Genomic DNA, 21637 nt, shown 5'->3' on the forward strand with positions numbered 1-21637 from the left:
TTCGGAACACCGTTATGTTCTCCGCAGAAATTTCGGCTAAACTAATCTCCGGCTTTGTCCAGCTGTCAGTGCCTATAACGATTTGAGCAGAGAGCAAGAATCCCTTCAATTTGGAAGAAGTGCAGGATGTTTCTCAGGAAGACGCCAAGTGAATTTTTGTCTGCTTTTTAGAATAGGTATATTTTTCGTTTATTTTTGAAAGATTTGGGGTTACATTATTCAAACTCGCTAGACAACCCTGGGTTCGCTAATCCCTGTATCCGTTCTCATGCTCGTTATCAGCTCAGGATATTTTGTTAGTAAGAGATCAAGCGTGTTTTCACAAACGTTTACTATTCGTGTGAACTCGTGAAGTAACTGCTCAAAATAATTTTCAGAGAATGCATTTAACACAACCTCGGATGATGTTATATGCGTAGCCACGGATTTAACATTGTATTTTCGCCAACGTATCGAGGATAAAGTAAGGGCACCACCAACTATAATTCTACGAGTCGGGTACGTGTTTGAAATTAAAATAAAATTTTCTTGAAAACCTTTCAGCAATTATGACATCTGCGTTGGGAGGTCGGTGAAGGGATTCAATTATTTTATTTCGATTGCCAAGAATGACTTCTGCCCATACTAACTCAAAAGAAATATCTGATTCAAGTTCGCTACAAGATAAACTACTTTTAACAGCAAAAAACTCACCACTGCCAACTGTGTTGAGCCTCTTCTTTTGGGAACACCGTTATGTTCTCCGCAGAAATTTCGGCTGAACTAATCTCCGGCTTTGTCCAGCTGTCAGTGCCTATAACGATTTGAGCAGAGGGCAAAGGCATTATGTTTCCATGCTCTTCTCCTCTTCTAAGTTACACCCCATTACTACAACACCCCTCGTCTTTCTTTGAACCCCAACACCTCGCCCCCCCCCCCTTTCAAACCCTTTCCTAACCCATGGTCCCTATGGAAATACACCACTGGCCATTAAAAGTGCTACACCACGCACATGATGTGATACAGACGAGAAATTTAACCAACAAGAAGAAGATGCTGTGATATGCAAATGATTAGCTTTTCAGGGCATTCACACAAGGTTGGCGCCGGTGGCGACATCTACAACGTGCTGACATTAGGGAAGTTTCCAACCGATATATTATACACAAATTGCAGTTGACCGGCGTTGCCTGGTGAAACGTTGTTGTGATGTCTCTTGTAAGGAGGAGTAATGCGTGCCATCATGTTTCCGACTTTGATAAAGGTCGGATTGTAGCCTATCGCGATTGCCGTTTATCGTATCGCGACACGTCTGCTCGCGTTGGTCGAGATACAATGACTGTTAGCAGAATAAGGAATCGGTAGCTTCAGGAGGGTACTGGGGAACGCCGTGCTGGATCCAAACGGCCTCGTATCACTGGCAGTCGAGATGACAGGCATCTTATCCGCATGGCTGTAACGTATAGTGCAGCCACGCCTCGATCCCTGAGTCAACAGATGGGGACGTTTGCAAGACAACAACCACCTGCACGAACAGTTCGGCGACGTTTGCAGCAGCAAGGACTATCAGCTCGGCGACCATGGCTGCAGTTACCCTTGACGCTGCATGACAGAGAGGAGCGCATGTGATGGTGTACTCAACGACAAACCTGGGTGCACGAATGGCAAAAAGTGGTTTTTTCGGATGAATCCAGGTTCTGTTTACAGCATCATGATGGTCGCATCTGTGTTTGGCGACATCGCGGTGAACGCACATTGGAAGCGTGTACTCGTTATCGCCATACTGGCGTGTCAACCGGCGTGATGGTATCGGGTGCCATTGGTTACACGTCTCGGTCACCTCTTGTACGCACTGACAGCACTTTGAACAGTAGACGTCACATTTCAGATGTGTTACGACCCGTGGCTCTACTCTTCATTCGTTTCCTGCGAAACCCTAAATGTCACTAGAATAATGCATGGCCGCATGTTGCAGGTCCTGCACCGGCCTTTCTGGATACAGAAAATATTCGACTACTGCCCTGGCCAGCACATTCTCCAGATCTCTCACCAACTGGGAACGTCTGGTCAATGGTGGCCAAACAACTGGCTCGTCACAATACGCGAGTTACTACTCTTGATGAACTGTGGTATCGTGTTGAAGCTGCATGGGCAGCTGTACCTGTACACTCCATCCAATCTCTGTTTGTCTCAATGCCCAGGCGTATCAAGGCCGTTATTACGACCAGAGGTGGTTGTTCTGGGTACTGATTTCTCAGGATCTATGCACCCAAATGTAATCACATGTCAGTTTTAGTATGTTATATATGTCCAATGAATACCCGTTTATCATCTGCATTTCTTCTTGGTGTAGCAATTTTAATGGCCAGTAGTGTAGGTCTATCAGGGAGTTTCTGAGCTAACATACACATTTAGGGCTCTTAGTAATAGCTCAGTACTTTAGTGCCGAGTCACCTCATCGAATCACGTTTTTCACTTTCACTAAATCCACTAATAGCCACTTTTCAGTTTACGATACTTACAACAAATTCGTGAAAAACAGTAACAGAAAAATAAATTTCAAGTTTATAGTTAACAATTGTGGCAGTTATTATGGTGAACTAAATCAGTTGTAAATAATATGTTACTACCGATATTTTAACTGGATACTGTACTGAAATGCAATGTGAGAGAACGTCAGAGTGGGTGGGCACTACGTCCTCGGAGCTGAGAAGCAGTTGGAGTGTACGGGCGGTGGTTTTGTAGCAGAGCTGCGCCGGTTCGTGGCGCGGAACGAGGCCGCAGGTACTCACCCCATTGACTTTCAGTGGGGGCCACGCTCTGATAACCCTGCGCCCAAGCCTGCAAACCGTTCCGAAGGCCGCCTCCTGCTGCTGTTACGCTGTCACGCCGGCTGCCTCCCATACTCATGTTTTACCGTGTCCTCCATATTCTGGCGAGCGCCGTCAATTTTGTGGCGAGCTGTATAAACTACCAAACTGAAACAGGAAATCTATACGGCGTGCGACGTCTGCCGAATGTACAGACTATCTCTGCTATTCCTTTACAGCTACAAGACGCAGGCGGGACTGCCTATCGTGGGACTGTGGGCCACTGCTAAGTTAGGAAGGCGTGAGTTGTTGAGTGTCTGTAAACGGAAACATTTCACTTCGCAGATGCTTTGACATTAGCACACAAATACCCACGAAGTCGTGTGAAAACTTTAAAAGAAAATATATGTGCAAAGAAGTTGAAGGACTCTCTGACTAATATGAAGTTAGAATATAATGCAGAAGCCACCAGATGTTTATTCTTTGATAGTCCTACCTTATTCTCGATCGCTAAAAATTAGCTGCTGTTGCTCCATACACACTGGAATTCTCTTGGTGACAGTGAAAGACATCTTTCGTGCTACGTATTTGTTTGCGCGTGAATAGGCACTTGTTTAACATAAAGACTCTGTAGTCACTTCCGTCTGCTGTGGTAGTGCCTCTTCGAGTGGACACTGTGTGTTACGTCTAGAGCTGCGCTCTTACAAAAATGCGTTTCAGGTTTTTTTGGGTATAGACATAAATGACATAGTAAATGGTAGGTTTACTGGTGGTATTTGTAGGGAAAGAAGCGTAAATGAATGTGTGACAGGGAAACGGGGAGCCTACGGCGTCTCTTTTTTTCTTTTGCACGTAATTAGAACCTCACATTAGTCAGTGTTAGCCCACTGTATGTTTTACATCCTTGAAACATATAAAATGCATTCTATAAGTAATAAAAATTAGTTGGTAGCGTAACTTCTGCTCATTTATGTGCCACAGCAATCACTTTTGATGGAAGAATAGTTAACATGCAGAAACATAAAAAAAATCAATCCAATTATTGTTCTAATTTTGTACTTGGAGGAACGTTCATCATCATAATCAAAGGCAAGAGTTTCAATACGTGCGAAAGTTGTTTGTGAATAACAGAAACATGTTTCATATAAGCTCGACGAAGAACTGAAGCTATGTTTGAAACGTTTTCGTTTTGTACTTTTTTAATTCTACCTTTTTTATGGAAATTGTGTTTTCTAGCACTGCATGACAAATCTGTGTTGCTTTCTTTTATTTTTGCTACAACTATCCTCTGTCTTGCGTTACAAAGCAATAATTTTTGAATAAAACCTGAATTATACATTGACCTTTTCAACTTTGCTATAAATACAGTTTATAATTACGAAACAGACAGAAAGACACGCAGTAAGCGGCTACACGGGTAGCGGGGGTTGTGTGGCGTGGACTGGGCGTTTTTTTTAGGTTAGATGGCCTCAGACAAGCACAGAAAGGGCAAGTGGATAGTTCCTGTGAAATATTATGGGTAGAGGTTACACTCAACAAGCGAGCTAGGTTAATAATTGGCTCCTTTTACCGACCTCCCGGCTCAGCAGCATTAATGGCAGAACAACTGAGAGAAAATTTGGAATACATTTCACATAAATTTTCTCAGCATATTATAGTCTTAGGTGGAGATTTCAATTTACCAGATATAGACTGGGACACTCAGATGTTTAGGACGGGTGGTAGGGACAGAGCATCGAGTGACATTATACTGAGTGCACAATCCGAAAATTACCTCGAGCAATTGAACAGAGAACCGACTCGTGGAGAATACATCTTGGACCTACTGATAACTAACAGACCCGAACTTTTCGACTCTGTAAGCGCAGAACAGGGTATCAGTGATCATAAGGTCGTTGTAGCATCCCTAAATATGGAAGTTAATAGGAATATAAAAAAAGGGAGGAAGGTTTATCTGTTTAGCAAGAGTAATAGAAGGCAGAATTCAGACTACCTAACAGATCAAACCGAACATTTCTGTTCCGACACTGACAATGTCGAGTGTTTATGGAAAAAGTTTAAGGCAATTGTAAAATTAGACAGGTACGTGCCGAGTAAAACTGTGAGGGACGGGAAAAACCCACTGTGGTTCAACAACAAAGTTAGGAAACTACTGCGAAAGCAAAGAGAGCTTCATTCCAAGTTTAAACGCAGCCAAAACCTCTCAGAGGAACAGAACCTAAACGATGTCAAAGTTAGCGTAAGGGGGGCTATGCGTGAAGCGTTCAGTGAATTCGAAAGTAAAATTCTATGTACCAACTTGACAGAAAATCCTAGGAAGTTGTGGTCTTACGTTAAATCAGTAAGTGGCTCGAAACAGCAAATCCAGACACTCCGGGATGATGATGGCGTTGAAACAGAGGATGAAAAGCGCAAAGCTGAAGTACTAAACATCTTTTTCTAAAGCTGTTTCACAGAGGAAGACCGCTCTGCAGTTCCTTCTCTAAATCCTCGCACAAACGAAAAAATTTCTGACATCGGAATAAGTGTCAAACGAATAGAAAAGCAACTGGAATCACTCTACATAGGAAAGTCCACTGAACCTGAAGGAATACCAATTCGATTCTACACAGAGTACGCGAAATAACTTGCCCCCCTTCTAACAGCCGTGTACCTCAAGGTTCCAAATGATTAGAAAAGAGCACAGGTAGTCCCAGTCTTCAAGAAGGGTCGTCCAGCAGATGCACAAAACTATAGACCTATATCTCTGATGTCGATCTGTTGTAGAATTTTAGAACATGTTTTTTGCTCGAGTATCATGTCGTTTTTGGAAACCCAGAATCTACTCTGCAGGATTCAACATGGAATACGGAAACAGCGATCGTGTGAGACCCAACTCGCTTTATTTGTTCATGAGACCCAGAAAATATTAGATACAGGCCCCCAGGCAGATGGTTTTCCTTGACTTCCGGAAAGCGTTCGATACAGTTCCGCACTGTCTCCTGATCAACAAAGTAAGAGCCTACAGATTATCAGACCAGCTGAGTGGCTGGATTGGAGAGTTTATAGCAGACAGAATACAACATGTTGTTATCAATGGAGAGACGCCTACAGACGTTAAAGCAACCTCTGGCGTGCCACAGGGGAATGTTATGGGACCATTGCTTTTCACAATATATATAAATGACCTAGTAGATAGTGTCGGAAGTTCCATGCGGCTTTTCACGGATGATGCTGTAGTATACAGAGAAGTTGCAGTACTAGAAAATTGTAGCGAAATGCAGGCAGATCTGCAACTGATAGGCACTTGGTGCAGGGAGTGGCAACTGACCCTTAACATAGACAAATGTAATGTATTGCGAATACATAGAAAGAAGGATCCTTTACTGTATGATTATATGATAGCGGAACAAACACTGATAGGAGTTACTTCTGTAAAATATCTGGGAGTATGCGTGCGGAACGATTTGAAGTGGAATGATCATATAAAATTAATTGTTGGTAAGGCGTGCACCAGGTTGAGATTCATTGGGAGAGTCCGTAGAAAATGTAGTCCATCAAGAAAGGAGGCTGCTTACAAAACACTCGTTCGGCCTATACTTGAGTACTGTTCATCAGTGTGGGATGCGTACCTGATCGGGTTGACGGAGGAGACAGAGAAGATCCAAAGAAGAGCGTCGCGTATCGTCACAGGGTTATTTGGTAACCGTGATAGCGTTACGGAGATGTTTAGCAAACTCAAGTGGCAGACTCTGCAAGAGAGGCGCTCTGCATCGCGGTGTAGCTTGCTGTCCAGGTTCCGAGAGGGTGCGTTTCTGGATGAGGTATCGAATATATTGCTTCCCCCTACTTATAGCTCCCGAGGAGATCACGAATGTAAAATTAGAGAGATTCGAGAGCGCACAGAGGCTTTCAGACAGTCGTTCTTCCAGCGAACCATACGTGACTAGAACAGAAAAGGGATGTAACGACAGTGGCACGTAAAGTGCTCTCCGCCACACACCGTTGGGTAACTTGCGGAGTATAAATGTAGATGTAGATGTAGAAGGATAGCTATTCAGAAGAAACATGATCCTTAGGTTACAGAGCCCATTATATGTCCTCACTCAATTTTAGATGGTTCACCACTTTGAGTTTCTAGGGGAATGTAGTAAGACACTGATCGTATAGCAAACAAAGCGATCTAAATGGGATAACGCTCAGGCTATATACAACACAACTAATGTACAGATAATGTGGTTATGGTCCTAAGAGACCAAGGCTACTAGGCAAACTAGTATAGGCTATTCTTCCATATGATAGTCTACGGCAGCCTATGGTAGTTTTATGACTGTAGTTATCCCTTAGCAAGCCATCTGAGCTTCGCTCTGAGTCAACCAATAGAAAAGCTTGTCTAAAGTGTCATTTCGCGAGGCCACCTGGTCAGTGGACAAAGGGGCGACATGATTGTACACACCATTCTTTCACCTGCAACCATGCAGTTATGCTGATTTGTTTAGTACAGGCGTTTTCCTTTGTGGTAATGAAATGAGCATACTAAAGTGACATCATCCTGAATTATTGCGAGGTGGGTGCTGGCTTTCATGCATCTGCTTCATTTGCATGATATATGTTGCATGGATTATGGTATATGCCTTTCCTGGTGACACTGTAGTCGTTTTTAATTTGGAAAAAGTTACGTATTTGTCTGGGCTTATGACGTCTTTAGATCACGTGGGAATCAATATGAAACTTTTATTCAGTGATGAAGCTACCAAGCTGCTTGTCGCTTTGCTCTTCCACTCGTCGAATAATATTTCTTCCGTTAATTCTAATAGATGGTGTTTTTAATTTTCAGTTGTATGTGAATGGTCATGTAAAGACACAAGATATTTGAGATTTTTCGATTAAATTACTGATCAGTATATTAAATGTGAAGATCGTTCGTGGTTCTTACGAACTTATTTTCACTCCCTTCCTTCTTTGTTCAGTTTAACCCTCCACATGTTCCATGCCTCTGCATGTGTTGACTTAAGAATCAGGTTCTCAAATGCACTACATTTGATTCAACTGCTTTTAAAGCTGAGAGAGAATGAACTGCCACATTTCATCTATTAGCCCCATATTTATATATGTGGTATTTTATGTAATCTCTTGCCAGAAGAGCGGCAAATTGTGTCGCTGCCAGCCATCCCTACCCCCGTGGGGCAAAGGAATAAAATGACAAAAAGGAAGAAAAAGAGCTGCTCTCAGCAGCGATCACATTTTCTTTAAATAAAATTTTCAGTTTTGGAAGTAAGTTTGTGCTGTTGTTCAACTTCAAGGTACGTGTTGGATGAGGTAAAGACTTTGAGGTAAACACTAGCTCGGGCCTTCGTAATTTACTAAGTGTTGCCGTCTACAGAGAGCAAAGTATTTCCATGGCACAAATAACTCTATGACATGTGTAATTAGTAAATGCATGAAGTCTACTGTGAGGAATACAGTTTTAGTTTTGTCTGGGCTTAACCATTTTTAAACTTTCATAACCTATCCGTGCTTGGCGAAAGTTCTCACAACTACGAAGCTTAAAAACAAAGTTAGTCAGATTGCGTTTATTCACATTTAGATCAGATTTTATATAAAGATATAATGTTTAAGGGCACTAAAAACGCAGTACGGGGTGTGAACACACAGCTTCAAGTAAAAATTAGTGGAAGATTTTCAACAATGAACAAGAGTTTCCATTGTTTCGGTCGGAAAAGTATTTGTAAATCATTGCTAGCAAAAGAGCCATCAGGCTCTGAGCTAAAGGGGTAGAGAAGTGGAAAGACAAGGAGGGACACTGATATTACTTTCACAGTGCATATTTGAATGGTTCTGAGTACATTTGCTACTAATCAATATTCATGATATGCCCCGCCTGTCTTCACACTAGCTCCTCAATCCATACGTCTCTCTGTATGGCAGAACAGATGCGCACCCACCCCCCCACACACACCACCGATACCTCCGCTGGATACTGCCCTGATCATCAGTCCCTCTATTTTACTTCAAAAGACAAAAATTAACTGGTCTCCCGCTTTTGCGAGAATACCATGTTCGCCAAAGCAATTATTTATTTATTTCATTTAATAATAGTTGCACGCCTGCTAATGTTGCTCAGGCAGAGAATTCCAGAACAGCAGCACACCAGCGAATCCAATAACAGCTGCTTACAATACAATAGATTTTAACTGACAATGCTGACTGCGCCGGGTGAAACCTATCACAGACCGAGCAAGTGATTGATAGTAATAGACTTAGTATGGTTAAAAGCGCTTTCGTGCACTTCGAAAATTTTTCGGCATTAAATTATTAAAACTACAGACTTCATATCGCATGTTAGTCAGGAAAAATAATGGGATTCAGTTTTCTTATTTTGTATGCATTTAGTTCATGTAAATTTCATTGAAGGTAGTAGTTTATTAAATCGACATGCTTAAGATAAAAAAAAATTATTTATCATCAACCTGATCTTCAGGATTCATTTCATATTGATTATCACGGAAATAGAAATTTTTAATAGCAGTGATGCTACCTTCAAATATTGGGATATGAAGAGATAGACTGATATGCGAGAGGGATCATTACATCTTCGAGAAATGAATCGAGGGCCATCATTAAACTGCTGGTCGTATTACTGAGCCGGATGTCGGTTTTCAGGTGGTTTCACTAGCTTCTTGAATTCACTGGAATATGCCCGAGTATCATGAGACGAACTGTGCTTTTGGTATTGATTTCCACATATATTAAAATGAACTGTTTTTCTTACCTTGTTTCATTGTTTAAGAACTGATTGTTAAAGGGTCTTGTTATATGTTGATTACAATGATCTACTTATTTCATTGCTTTCAGTTCGCTTTGATGGACTACAGGGTTGCTCGCTGATTAATCTCTGTGCTATTTTGATTTCACTTTCAGAATTACTGATTTCTGATATAACAAGCAAGATGTTTAATTTTTACAACTATTTTTAATAATGATTTCTAACTATTCTACTCAACGGAAAAGGAGGCGATATATATGAAAACTTTAATCTGTCATCATTCTTTCTGTACCATAAAAGATTCTCACTAAAATCTATGGAAAAAGGAGAAGATAAGCTACTTTAATCAAAGAGAAAAATATTCGGCCCTACAGTACAAAGAGAAAACATTAACATGGTAATTAGCAAACATCAAAAGTTTGGTTCTTCTTCTGTTTCCTTACCTTCTCCCGTATAGTCATGGGGTCAGAAGGTTGGTAGGGATACTACCCACACAACCCAGAAGGTATATGTGCACCTTATCTATCTGCATCTAATTTTATCCCATGTGAAAGTACCAGATCGTTGTCGAGATGTTTGCGAATAGTGAGTTAGGGCGTGGGCAGCAGCCCGGTATTCACCTAGTCGGATGTGGAAAACGGCGTGAAACGTCATACAGAGTGGCTGGCACACCGGGCCTCATCGTTAATCCTCGGGGCGCACTTCCCCGAATCTCGTAAGCGGCGTGCTAACTCGCGCGGATATCAGGGCGGGTGATATTGTTGATAGTTATGTTGCAGAATTAGTTTCATTAACGGTAACACTGTTCTTGTGGTACTAGGAACAGGCAGCTGTTTTCATCAAATCTACAAAACTGAGATTCCTTGTAGCCGTTGACTAGCTGAATTCCTTGGATGAAGACGCAAATGTGAATTTACATAAAAACAATGCCACACGCCACATACCGACTCTCTTACAAGAGACATAATTCTAAAGCTCACGAGGCTTTAAAAAAGTCCCTTTACTAGATCAGGTATTATACACAACCGTGGATTAAAATTTCAGCCCCATGAAAAGGCAGGTAAAAAACGCCAAATTGGTCCGAGAATATGGCAATGATAAATATTTCGGCTCAACCGCACAGAGTTGATAAGAGTAACACCATCTACTGTCTACTTGTAAGGAAATATTACGCATCGACTTTCTCAATAAAAAATCGCATTTGAATTTAGGTTACTATGAATCGTTTGAGCTAAACTGAGCAAAATTGTCTACCAGCATCTGTTGGAATTAGGCGGAGTGACATTGTAGCCTTTCTAGACTGTGCTTCACCTATCCGCGATATTTCTGCTCTCGTTGGTCGGGATCCCACGACTGTGATGTGAATAAGGAATCTATGATTTCAGCAGGGCTCTACTCGATGCCATGAATGAAGTCAGCAACCCAGAGTGACTAGCACCCGATTGGACGTATTGTTCACTCAGACACGAAGGTTTGTACAGCACGGTGTCAGGAAACGGATTTGTTCGCAGCAAGATAAGGATCCACACTGACACGGTAGCGACGTTTGGAACTCCAAAGAATGCCTGGCAGCACGCCGAGCTCAGGTACTGATTCCCTGGACGCTGCAGCAAAAAGAGGGGCGGCGGCAGTGGTGGTCCGTGCAAAGACAACACTAGCCGCAGCTGTGGTAAGACGTCGTCTGTCCATATGAATCCCGATTGTGTGCTACAGTACCTCGGTAGATGTAGCCGTATGTGGAGATTCCGAGGAGAGTGAACGTTGTCATATTGCTTTCGGCATACTCAAACTGGCCAAGCACCTGACAATGGCTTAGGGTGTCTCTAATTCACAGCACGACCATCTTTGGTTCACGTAGCCTGTACATGTTACATGCCTCAAGTGTTAATTTTAGTAACTGGGGCCTGTGTTCGAGGTCTCTTCAAAGAAGATAACGAAACACCGAATGCTGCCGTGCTGTCCTAACTAACCTCGTTAAAAAAATGTTCAGCTGTTGCTACGACTGATGAACTCCGCTACACAAAGACGAAATGATGGGCCCATACAAACAGTTACACTTCCAGTTATTGATTACAGCTATTTTATCCTAGAACGTCTTCCTAAGGAACCCTCTTGGAGCCAGGAGCTCGTTCTGAACGCTTGTGTTTATTATGCCTGTGATGTTCGACTCTTAGCTCACATTTCACCATCATGCACAGCTATCCTGGCTCCTTGCAGACAAACGCAGAAATTTCCTTAGTCTGTCTTCTCTGTCTGTAGACTGAACCTCATATATCTCCTCGAGCTTAACTCTCTTCTCTGAACAACACGCCAGAAACCCCCGTTCTCGTCAGAGCAACATCCTTTCTATCCCACTCCATGTTTCATCCATTTTCTCAAAGTGCTTCTCAATATCTAGAAGGCGACTCTCAAATCCTCACGCATTATATTAGGAACTGAATCACATCTCAAGCTTCAGAAGACAGTTCGTGACGTATCTACTAATGCAACACTGAGGATTATGATTGTCCCAGTACGCACTCATTACCCTTGTACATCCTTCTTTTCAAACAGATCTTCCTCATTTCTCAGAATGCTTTGCTGGTGCTCTCTTTCAACTTTCGTTCCCGCAGAAATCGCTATACCAGAATGCATAAATCTTGTACACCTATAATTTCTGTTGTATCTGACACTATCATTATTGTTATTACTGTCAATCTATGGCGCTGTTATCATCGTTACTATTATTACCATTATTAGTGGCAACAGTAGTACAAGTACTGCCAGCATTAACATTATTAGTTCATAGTCACTATTGGTTCAAATGGTTCTGAGCACTATGGGACTTAACAGCTATGGTCATCAGTCCCCTAGAACTTAGAGCTACTTAAATCTAACTAACCTAAGGACATCACACAACACCCAGTCATCAGGAGGCAGAGAAAGTCCCTGACCCGCCGGGAATCGAACCCGGACACCCGGGCACGGGAAGCGATAGTCACTGTTATTTACTCACATTGTCGCTATAGACATGCAAATCATTTAATACTATTTGTCATATTAACGTTGTTATTTCTTAGGTAACTACAATGTAGAAAAGGTGTTATATGCGTCTGATATATATCGACTCGATGAGCAACTGAGCTGGAGCCGTTGTTGCTCCCAGAAGTGGCAGCCTTGTGTACAGAATTTCGTACCCTGCATACCTCTCCAAATGAACTACAGATTTGATTGTGTATTATTCTTACTGTGCTCGTATGATCATCTACGCACAATAAGTAAAAATTAAAAATTTGCTGTCCTTACTGGTGTAGAAATTTTAATGGACAGCGGTGTAGACACACAGGTATTCGAGCCCACACAGCGAGCGACGTTCAAATAGAACGTCAGTCGAAATTAGCGCTGGTACACAGAGGGCATAGTGCGTCTGTTAACAAGTGCGTCAAAAGGGAAGCTCAACTCCCATGAAGCACGCCCCAGGCATGTGGTCCGGCTACCACAGTATCGTGCCGGGGCTGTGTGTCCGAGCAACGGGAGTCATAAACGGTCAATAAACCGCTGTATACAGATGTTACCCTCCTGTCCACAGTGCTTCATTAGGGCACGAATGTAAACACCGCCATTTTGCTGTCATTTCAGGTAGACACTGGCGCAGCATTAATATTAATCAAAATGTAAGCTTATTAGAGAAGAGGTTCGTCGCGATTATTACGAGCTGGTCAACGGTAGACATCATATAACAAATAAAGAATACCAGTCAGAGGGGTGTTAAGAACAGAAATCAGTCAGAAACAAGTCATAGAAACATTTCTACCTGGCGGTGGCGCAGAGGGCAATCGTATATATTTTTGAGCTCGTCACATTTATTATGGGATGTGGGTTCCACCTTTTTGCAAACGCACATTTTTTTTCCTTTTTACCCAAACATGCTTCAGCAACTCTGTACCATCAGCAGCGGGATTTTATTTGTTGTAAACTCTAAAAACTGAAAATATTTTAGGTCATGCCTGATTTAACTAGCACACTGGACTCGCATTCGGGAGGACGACGGGTCAATCCCGCGTCCGGTCATCCTGATTTAGGTTTTCCGTGATTTCCCTAGATCACTTCAGGCAAATGCTGGGATGGTTCCTTCGAAAGGGTACGGCCGATTTCCTTCCCCATCCTTGCCTAATCCGAGCTTGTGCTCCGTCTCTAATGACCTCGTTGTCGACGGGACGTTAAACGCTAATCTCCTCCTCCCTCCTGATTTAACAAAGTGAGGCCTAGAGACAATTTTTGTTCGTTTCGCTCCTTACCGTGATTTTACATTATATGGTTTTTCAGGACCAACTGTATGGAATCCTGCACTGATAGCTTGTCATCTGCAAACCAAACGATGTACATGTAAATTTCATAGGTGAGTTAACATTTATTTTGATACGCCAAAACCACGACTTTTAAAAATCAAGAGATGTGTTAACTCGCTAGTGAAATCTAAATTTACATTGTTTGGTTTGCAGTTGACCAGCTATCAGTGCGGGACACCATACAGTTGATCCTGCAAAACCATATAATGTAAAATGACGGTAAGAAGCAGAAGGAACACAATTTCTTGTGGACATACTTTATTAAATCAGTTATCACCTAAAATACTTTCAGTTTTTAGAGTTTACAATAAATAAAATCCTACAGGTTATGGCACAGATGTGCTGAAACATGTTTGGGTAAAACCAAAAATCAGTGTGTTTGCAAAATGTGGAACCCATATCCTATAATTTAACCGAAAATGCGGAAAGAAACGACGAGAGCTGCACATTCAAAAAACGAATATGTCAGTTTATTGTTCACTGTGCAAGATTCATTTAATTTAGTCAAACAACAGATTACTGTCTTCCAGTTAGAAAAACTTTAGAGAGAATGTAATGAATTAATTCTGTTTGAACTCGCATGTGTATATAATTTCTAAGCCCGGAAACTAAAGAATGCATCAAAATTTTGCAAAAAACCTTCAGCAGCCATTTAAATTAAAATAGTAACCAAGGACGATTTAGAGTGACTGCGGAGTTTCAGTGTTATCAAAATTATAAATGTGAGTAACCAGGCCTTACCTAAAACACGGATAGAAAAGTCGATTGGAGCACGGTTACTTAGTAGAGATTTTATGGCTACAACTAACATGTAGTCCCTGGTAGAATCGTACCCCATTTCACCAAGATGAGCTGCTAGCAAAACTACGTCATGGAAGGTGTTGTGGTTGGCAGGAGACCCAACCACTTGGTACTAAAGGAGGCCGAGATGCACGCGTGTTAGCTCACGCAGGCTGGCGTGAGGTCTGGAACATGACAAGGGAATTAGAATTCAGAAAAACGGACGTAGCTGGTGGAATACTTAACATTAATCCATTAATGGAGAACGTCGCTCTTTATGGTACATGATTCACAATATCAATAGTACGGATACTGGCGCCTTGCTAGGTAGTAGCAAATAACGTAGCTGAAGGCTATGCTAACTATCGTTTCGCCAAATGAGAGCGTAGAAGTCAGTGAACCATCGCTAGCAAAGTCGGCTGTACAACTAGGGCGAGTGCTAGGAAGTCTCTCTAGACCTGCCGTGTGGCGGCGCTCGGTCTGCAATCACTGATAGTGGCGACACGCGGGTCCGACGTATACTACCGGACCGCGGCCGATTTAAAGGCTACCACCTAGCAAGTGTGGTGTCTGGCGGTGACACCACAGAAGGTATTTCTCTATGATACATATGGCAGATAATTACTTTCAGCCCTTAATTACAAATAAGTTCGTGAGAACAAGGTCTTATATATCACGATAATTAAAAGGTCCTAAATTTTAAATTCAGTTGCCGTAGAGGAAGGAATCAGTCGTCATAATGTTTTATAGTATCAGTGCATTAATTATTGTTGAATTATATTAACGACTTTTAAAGAGGTACTAAATTGTAAGTAGGGTCCGTATGCTGAAGATACATTTTAGAACACTCTTCGCAATATCAATGCATTTTAATAACGTCTTCTGCCGACTCCATAACTACAATCAAAAAAAATTTAAAAATTCAAATTTGATTCATTGTTGTTGACTTTTACTCTCAACATCCTATTTAAAGAGATATTGATGTGCAAGTAAGGCCCTGAACCTGAAAATATTGAATACGACATTCACTGGAAAAGTGACATTTGAGATTTAAATTTTTAGATTAAGTTCAAGTGGAAAATTTGAAATGTATATGGAATCTGGTAGAAGAATTCGTTAAAAGCAATAAACATTTTTATTCATAATTTCAAAATATAAAGCAACTGACTAGATTAGAATACTTTGAGGAGGTAGGCATAAAGTATCCACCCGTCTTTTCCTTCTTGGTACTGCTAGTGTTGCTAGAAATGCTAAGAAGGATAAGAAAATATTTATACTTAACAAGTACGAGGAATCTGATCGCAGAATATGAGCTGTTTACATCAAACATTTATCTCTGGAAGTGAAGAAGTATGTGCCGAGGAACGACGTAACAGATGTGAAAGAACAGCAGTTAAATATTGTCATTTATCGGCAGTGTTGGAACATTACTACGAAAAGAAACAAATTTGAGATGATTCAAGACCTCGTTGCCAAAAAAAAAGCTGAACGAAGTCGAAATCAACGTAAGGAGAGCTGTAAGAGAAGTATTCACTGAGTACCAAGTGAAATTCTATCAAAAAATCTTATTGTAAACCTTAATATGTTTCAGTCGTATGTTAAGTCCGTAAAAGGATCAAAATCTTAAATTATCAGACTGCCGTTTTTCTTTTTTTTTTTTACCCCTTCCTCGTTTCAACTGTCGATTAAATTCAGAAATGAAAGATATTGTAGCAAGTGATTCATAATTGAAAACCAACTGATACCTCTGACCTGGTGGGAGGTTTGTTCAATGCTACATTGATTATCCGAAAGAACCTGGTCCCATTCAAGCTACATTTAATCTCATGTCACTAGAGCAACGAAGTGTCCCAAGCGATTTGAAAGTGTAAGGTTTCTGTATTATGAGAGGTGGAAATTTGGTTTGTAATATTTGCATAGAGAGTGTATTTTCTGTGTACATGTATAGAAGAGAATCTTTGGATGAAAAAGATAGTGCTGTTGTCTGTGGTGTCTTCTTTGTCGAGTGCTGGTAGAATCGAACGTGTTGTCTTGGCTGTTCTGGTGTGGAAGCTTAATTTCGGAATGCAGTTGCTGCAGCTTTAACACATCAAGTGAGGTAGTATCTGGCAATGCATTCGCGTGCGCTAATATTGCAGCAAACGGAATGTCGTGTATAGGGTGTATTTTCAGTTTAAGCTGTTTCATTATTGTAGCTTGTGGTTTGACTTCTGGAACATTGTCGGTTTAAGTAGTTTACTTCATGATATGCGTGAACTCAGGGAACCATCACATCACTGTTTACCTCTTTCTCTAAGAACTGAATGTAAGAGAACATTTCGTCAAAACGTTTCTCGCCGTGCCGTTAATGGTTAATACACAACTAAATCACAATAGGCCTCAAGTTATTCATTACTAAGCCTTCACTTCCCGCTCTTGCCTCTGCAGAAGTTTTGAAGTAGTATTATCTGAACACGGATTGTACCTTGCGAGATCTGAATATTAGTGAATGATTTAATGACGCTTGGCTTACCCACATTGCACCTAGTGAAATTTATTTACGTAATATCAAAAGCAGCGTGATTTCTTCCAGCTCATAGTGTTGCAGATGATTATAATCAAGGTAGGCGTGCCCTACAGCGTAGAGCTATACTTCCGTTGTTGCACAGGTAAGCCATATCATACTAGGGCCAGTTTCAAACAGGTTTAGTACGTTTAAGGAACAGTGAGTGATTAATCCTTTTCTACAAATTTAGTTTACCTTAAGCTATAATATATGTTTATCTTACAGGTCTCTCAATTACAGTTGTTAGGCCAAACGCAATATAGTATTCAGAGTTCAGTCATGTTGCAAGAATCGCGTGCAGGTACGTATATTAACGTTGGTTTGGTTAACATACATTCCATTGTTGTACAATTAAAATATTGTATAAAAGTACTGTATTAGAAATTCAGTTACAAAGATTCTGCATAAAATTTATGCTATTACAAAGCAATCACATTTAGAAGGCCGGATTAATAGTCTACACAGGGTTTAAATAACGTGCACACAACTATACACATTGGAAGTCCAAATACGGAAGTTTCAAATAGTCTCAAATAATGGTTTCAGGTAGGCAGCCAGAAGAATGTTTGGATAAAGTGAAACACTAAGACCGATAGATGTGATCACAATGAAATTTATTCCACCGATTAGTGACATGACACTACCGAAATGATTAGCATTACTGACCTATACACTTACTGCGTCTGTGGAAATTCAGTACGGAGCAGCGCAACTATGTGCTGCCATCAGATCTGCTAGACGTCGTGGTATGGGATAAAAGAGCTCCTGAATATGCTGCTGGGGAATACTCTGCCATGAGATTTGAAGGCTCGTCCGCAAAGCATCAACTGTGGCTGCAGAAGAACCTGAAAGAACAAGTCACCGATCGACCATATCGCAGACATGTCCGATGGGCGACATGTCAGACGCACGTGCTCGGGGAAGCTGTGGTACGCGTCGTTCTTCGAAGAAGGCTTGCACGTTCCTCGCCAGATGCGCCGGGCGTTGTCCTGCTGGAATGTGGATGTGGAACGGCCTGCAGCACCAGCAATGCCTCGGATTGCGAAACATTCCTGATATAGCGGGAGCGGTTCAGACTGCCCGAAAAGCATAGGAGGCGGGGTCGCGTGTTATAGGCAAAGACGCCACAAACCATCACACCTGGCGTTTGTTTACGCGCTATGCCGCTCAATGATAAAGTCTGCCCGGTTGCGTTCGCCACGGCAGCGTCGAAAACGTGTGCGACCATTACTGTCGGAGAAGTTGGAGCAGTGTACGATAGTGGTATCACGTGTAAAACCGAGGAGCCGCTAGCACCAAAAATTCTGAGTATGGTTCTAACATAAGCCGAAACTTGTCAATAAACAAATTTTATAGCGATCTTGACTGTTTATTTTAACCGGAAAGAGTACATTTTACGAGTCAGCACGCCAGTGTCGGCGTTCACGTACCCATTGCAGTCTGCGGCACTCTTGGGGTTTGGTCAATGGAAGCCGACGCAATGGAAAGCGGGTTACTCGTACACCACGCAAAAGACAGCATAGAACCGCCGATGCTGACATGTCCATACACGCGCTACGGTGCCCCAACACTGTAGATGAAGCTGTTCAGCACGTTATGACGTCCGCCTGCATAGCTGGTTGGTAACGTACTCGCCTCCCATGCAAGCGGGCCCAGGTTCGATTCCCGGCAGGGTTGGAGATTTTCTCCGCTCGGGGACTGGGTGTTGTGTTGTTCTCACCATCATTTCATCTCCGGCATTCAAGTCGCCCAATGTGGCGGCGAATGAAATAAGACTTGCACGTGGCGGGAGAAATTCCCCGAATGGGGCCTCCCGACCAACGATGCCATACGCTCATTTCCATTTGGTACGTTACGACGAAGCAGACAAGATGGCTCTGTGGTCATATTGTGTCGTCCAGTATCCTGTCCGCGCTGTGTACGGCCCTCTTATCTCCACTGGTTCCTCATACACCTCATTGTTGAAGCAGCGTGCCTTGTACGAGATGCAGTGTCACGAAGCGATAGACGCGCCTCCCGAAGCCCATTCATATTGCCCGTTCGACCGCACTCACATGCCTATAATACACCCTGTGATATTGGCGAGGTATACTGGCACTTGGTTTCGTTTTTCCACTTGGCATGATCGCTCCGCACCGACGGCGTGTTGCGTAACGCTGACCTGTCCGGTCACACAAAAGACAGCGCTGTTGGGCGTACGTGCACGCCAACTTTCTGCCATTTAAATCACTTATTGTGGTTCCGCTGTTCTACACGTCGCCTTATAGTGGCGTGTTGCAGACCACTGTTTCTGAGTGATTCACTTTTTGCAAACAGGAGTGTATAATGTCATAGTTAATGTCATAAGCTTAGGAGTTTAAAAACCATAGCTCCGGCCTCTCCATAAGTGATTTCGTCAGATTTAAGTAGAGCCAGTTGTCCTAAGCTTTGTAGTCACATGGTTTTGGGTCAAAGTCCATCGTACGTTCATGAAATTTCATCCACATATAACGTTTATGACATTCGTTCAGTACAGGAAATAAAGTTTTTTTTTCAGTTCTTCGATATGTCTGTTGAAACTACGACGGTCAAAAGCCATTCACATCTTCATCTACATACACACTCCGCAAGATACCGTATGGTGCATGGCGGAGTTAATCGCGTACCACTGCTAGTCATACTCTTTCCTGTGCCACTCGCAAACAGAGAAGAAACGACTGTTTATAAGCATCGGTACGAGCCCTAATTTCCCTCCTCCTACCTTTGTGGCCCTCAAGCGAAATATACTGTGGCGGAAAAAGAATCGTTTGCAAGCGAGCTTAAAATTTCCGCAATAGCGTCTCTTGAAAAGAGCGACGCATTCCCTCCGTGGATTCCCATTTGCGTTCATGATGCATCTCCGTAATACTGATCGAAACTACTGGTAACAAATACAGCCTCACGCCTCTGAACTGCTTCGATATCTTCCTTTGATCCGACCTGGTTGGGATCCCAAATACTCGAAGAGTACTCAGAAATGAGTTTCACTAGCGTATTTTTTTTTAAATCTTTATTCAAATCATTATTATGATACAAATTAATCTACTACCTAAGTACATTAGTAGGTCCAATGTCTAACTATTACAATTTACAATCTGCAGCTTTTACTTTCTAGCACTACAGGTTAATACTATAGTGCCTTCACCACTATGGGGACTATTCTACTGTTATTTACTACGTCTGTTGTTATGATTATTGGATTGAGTTTTCTACCACTGTTAGACTTTGATACTACTTTTAACAAGTCACTATGACTACTCTACCTGCAGCGTCACAGGTGTGCCAGAAGATAAAAACCTAATTTTGCTGGCCTTTCCCACTGAGCTAATCCCAGTGGGAGTGCCCCTGGCACTGGGCTGGACGATGACTTTGTCGCTGCAGTTCTATACTAATCTAATTATCCTAGTTCTGAGCCTATAACTAATCTATCTCTATATCTACTGTCATTATTGGTGCGTTGTCAAGTCCGGTGATGATGTACTACCCCCCCCCCCCCCCAACCTAGTCCTAAAACATGGCGGGTTCCAGCCGTGAGGCGGCTGGCCAAGTCCATGTCCTGGCGGTACAGGGAGAGTGTACGGAGTCTAAGTCTGGTGTTTTTTCATTAATTGGTTCTCAGGTATTCTTTGAGGACTTTGCTTGAGATCGCATCTGCTAGTTTATTCAGGACGTTAAATGTGTCCTCTAGCCTGAGCAGGTGGTGCGTGTCGTTGTTTGGTAGTTGTTCCCTAAATTGTTGTGCAACATCGTCGAAGAGGGGGCACTCGTACACCACATGGTCTGGGGTGCCCTGCACTGCTCCACAGTCAAACGGTGGTGTGGCCCTCTTTCCAAACCGACACAGATATGTAGGGTAGGATCCATGTACGGTAAGAAAGTGCAGCAAGCCTCTAGTTGGTTTAATATATGTAAGTTTTAAGCGTTCCTCTATGTTTGGAAGCAGCTCATGTGTTCTTCGCCCTGTCTCATCGTTATTCCAAGGATCCTGCCATAATTCAATCCCCCTTCTTTTAATGCTGGGTTTATCTCCTACGTATACCCCCATAATTTCTTCTATTTTTTCTTTTCAGGCCTTCTTTATCCAGTACCAGGTGACCTGTTCCCTTGGCGTGGTTTATCTCCTACGTATAGCCCCATAATTTCTTCTATTTTTTCTCTTCTGTCCTTCTTTATCCAGTTCCAGGTGGCCTGTTCCCTTAGCGTACAATTCCAAAAAACTCTCCCGATAAAATAAAGTCGACCACTCATCTTCCCTACTGCCAATCTGACGTATTCATTCCATTTCATGTTGCTTCGCGACGTTACTCCGAGGTACTTAATCGATACCACTGTGTCAAACAGCACACTGATAATTCTGTATTCGAATATCACAGTATTAGTTTTCCTACTCACCACCATTAACTTACATTCTTCTACTTTTAGAGCAATTCTC

This window comes from Schistocerca gregaria, chromosome X (assembly GCF_023897955.1).
Source record: "Schistocerca gregaria isolate iqSchGreg1 chromosome X, iqSchGreg1.2, whole genome shotgun sequence".
Classification (NCBI taxonomy): domain Eukaryota; kingdom Metazoa; phylum Arthropoda; class Insecta; order Orthoptera; family Acrididae; genus Schistocerca; species Schistocerca gregaria.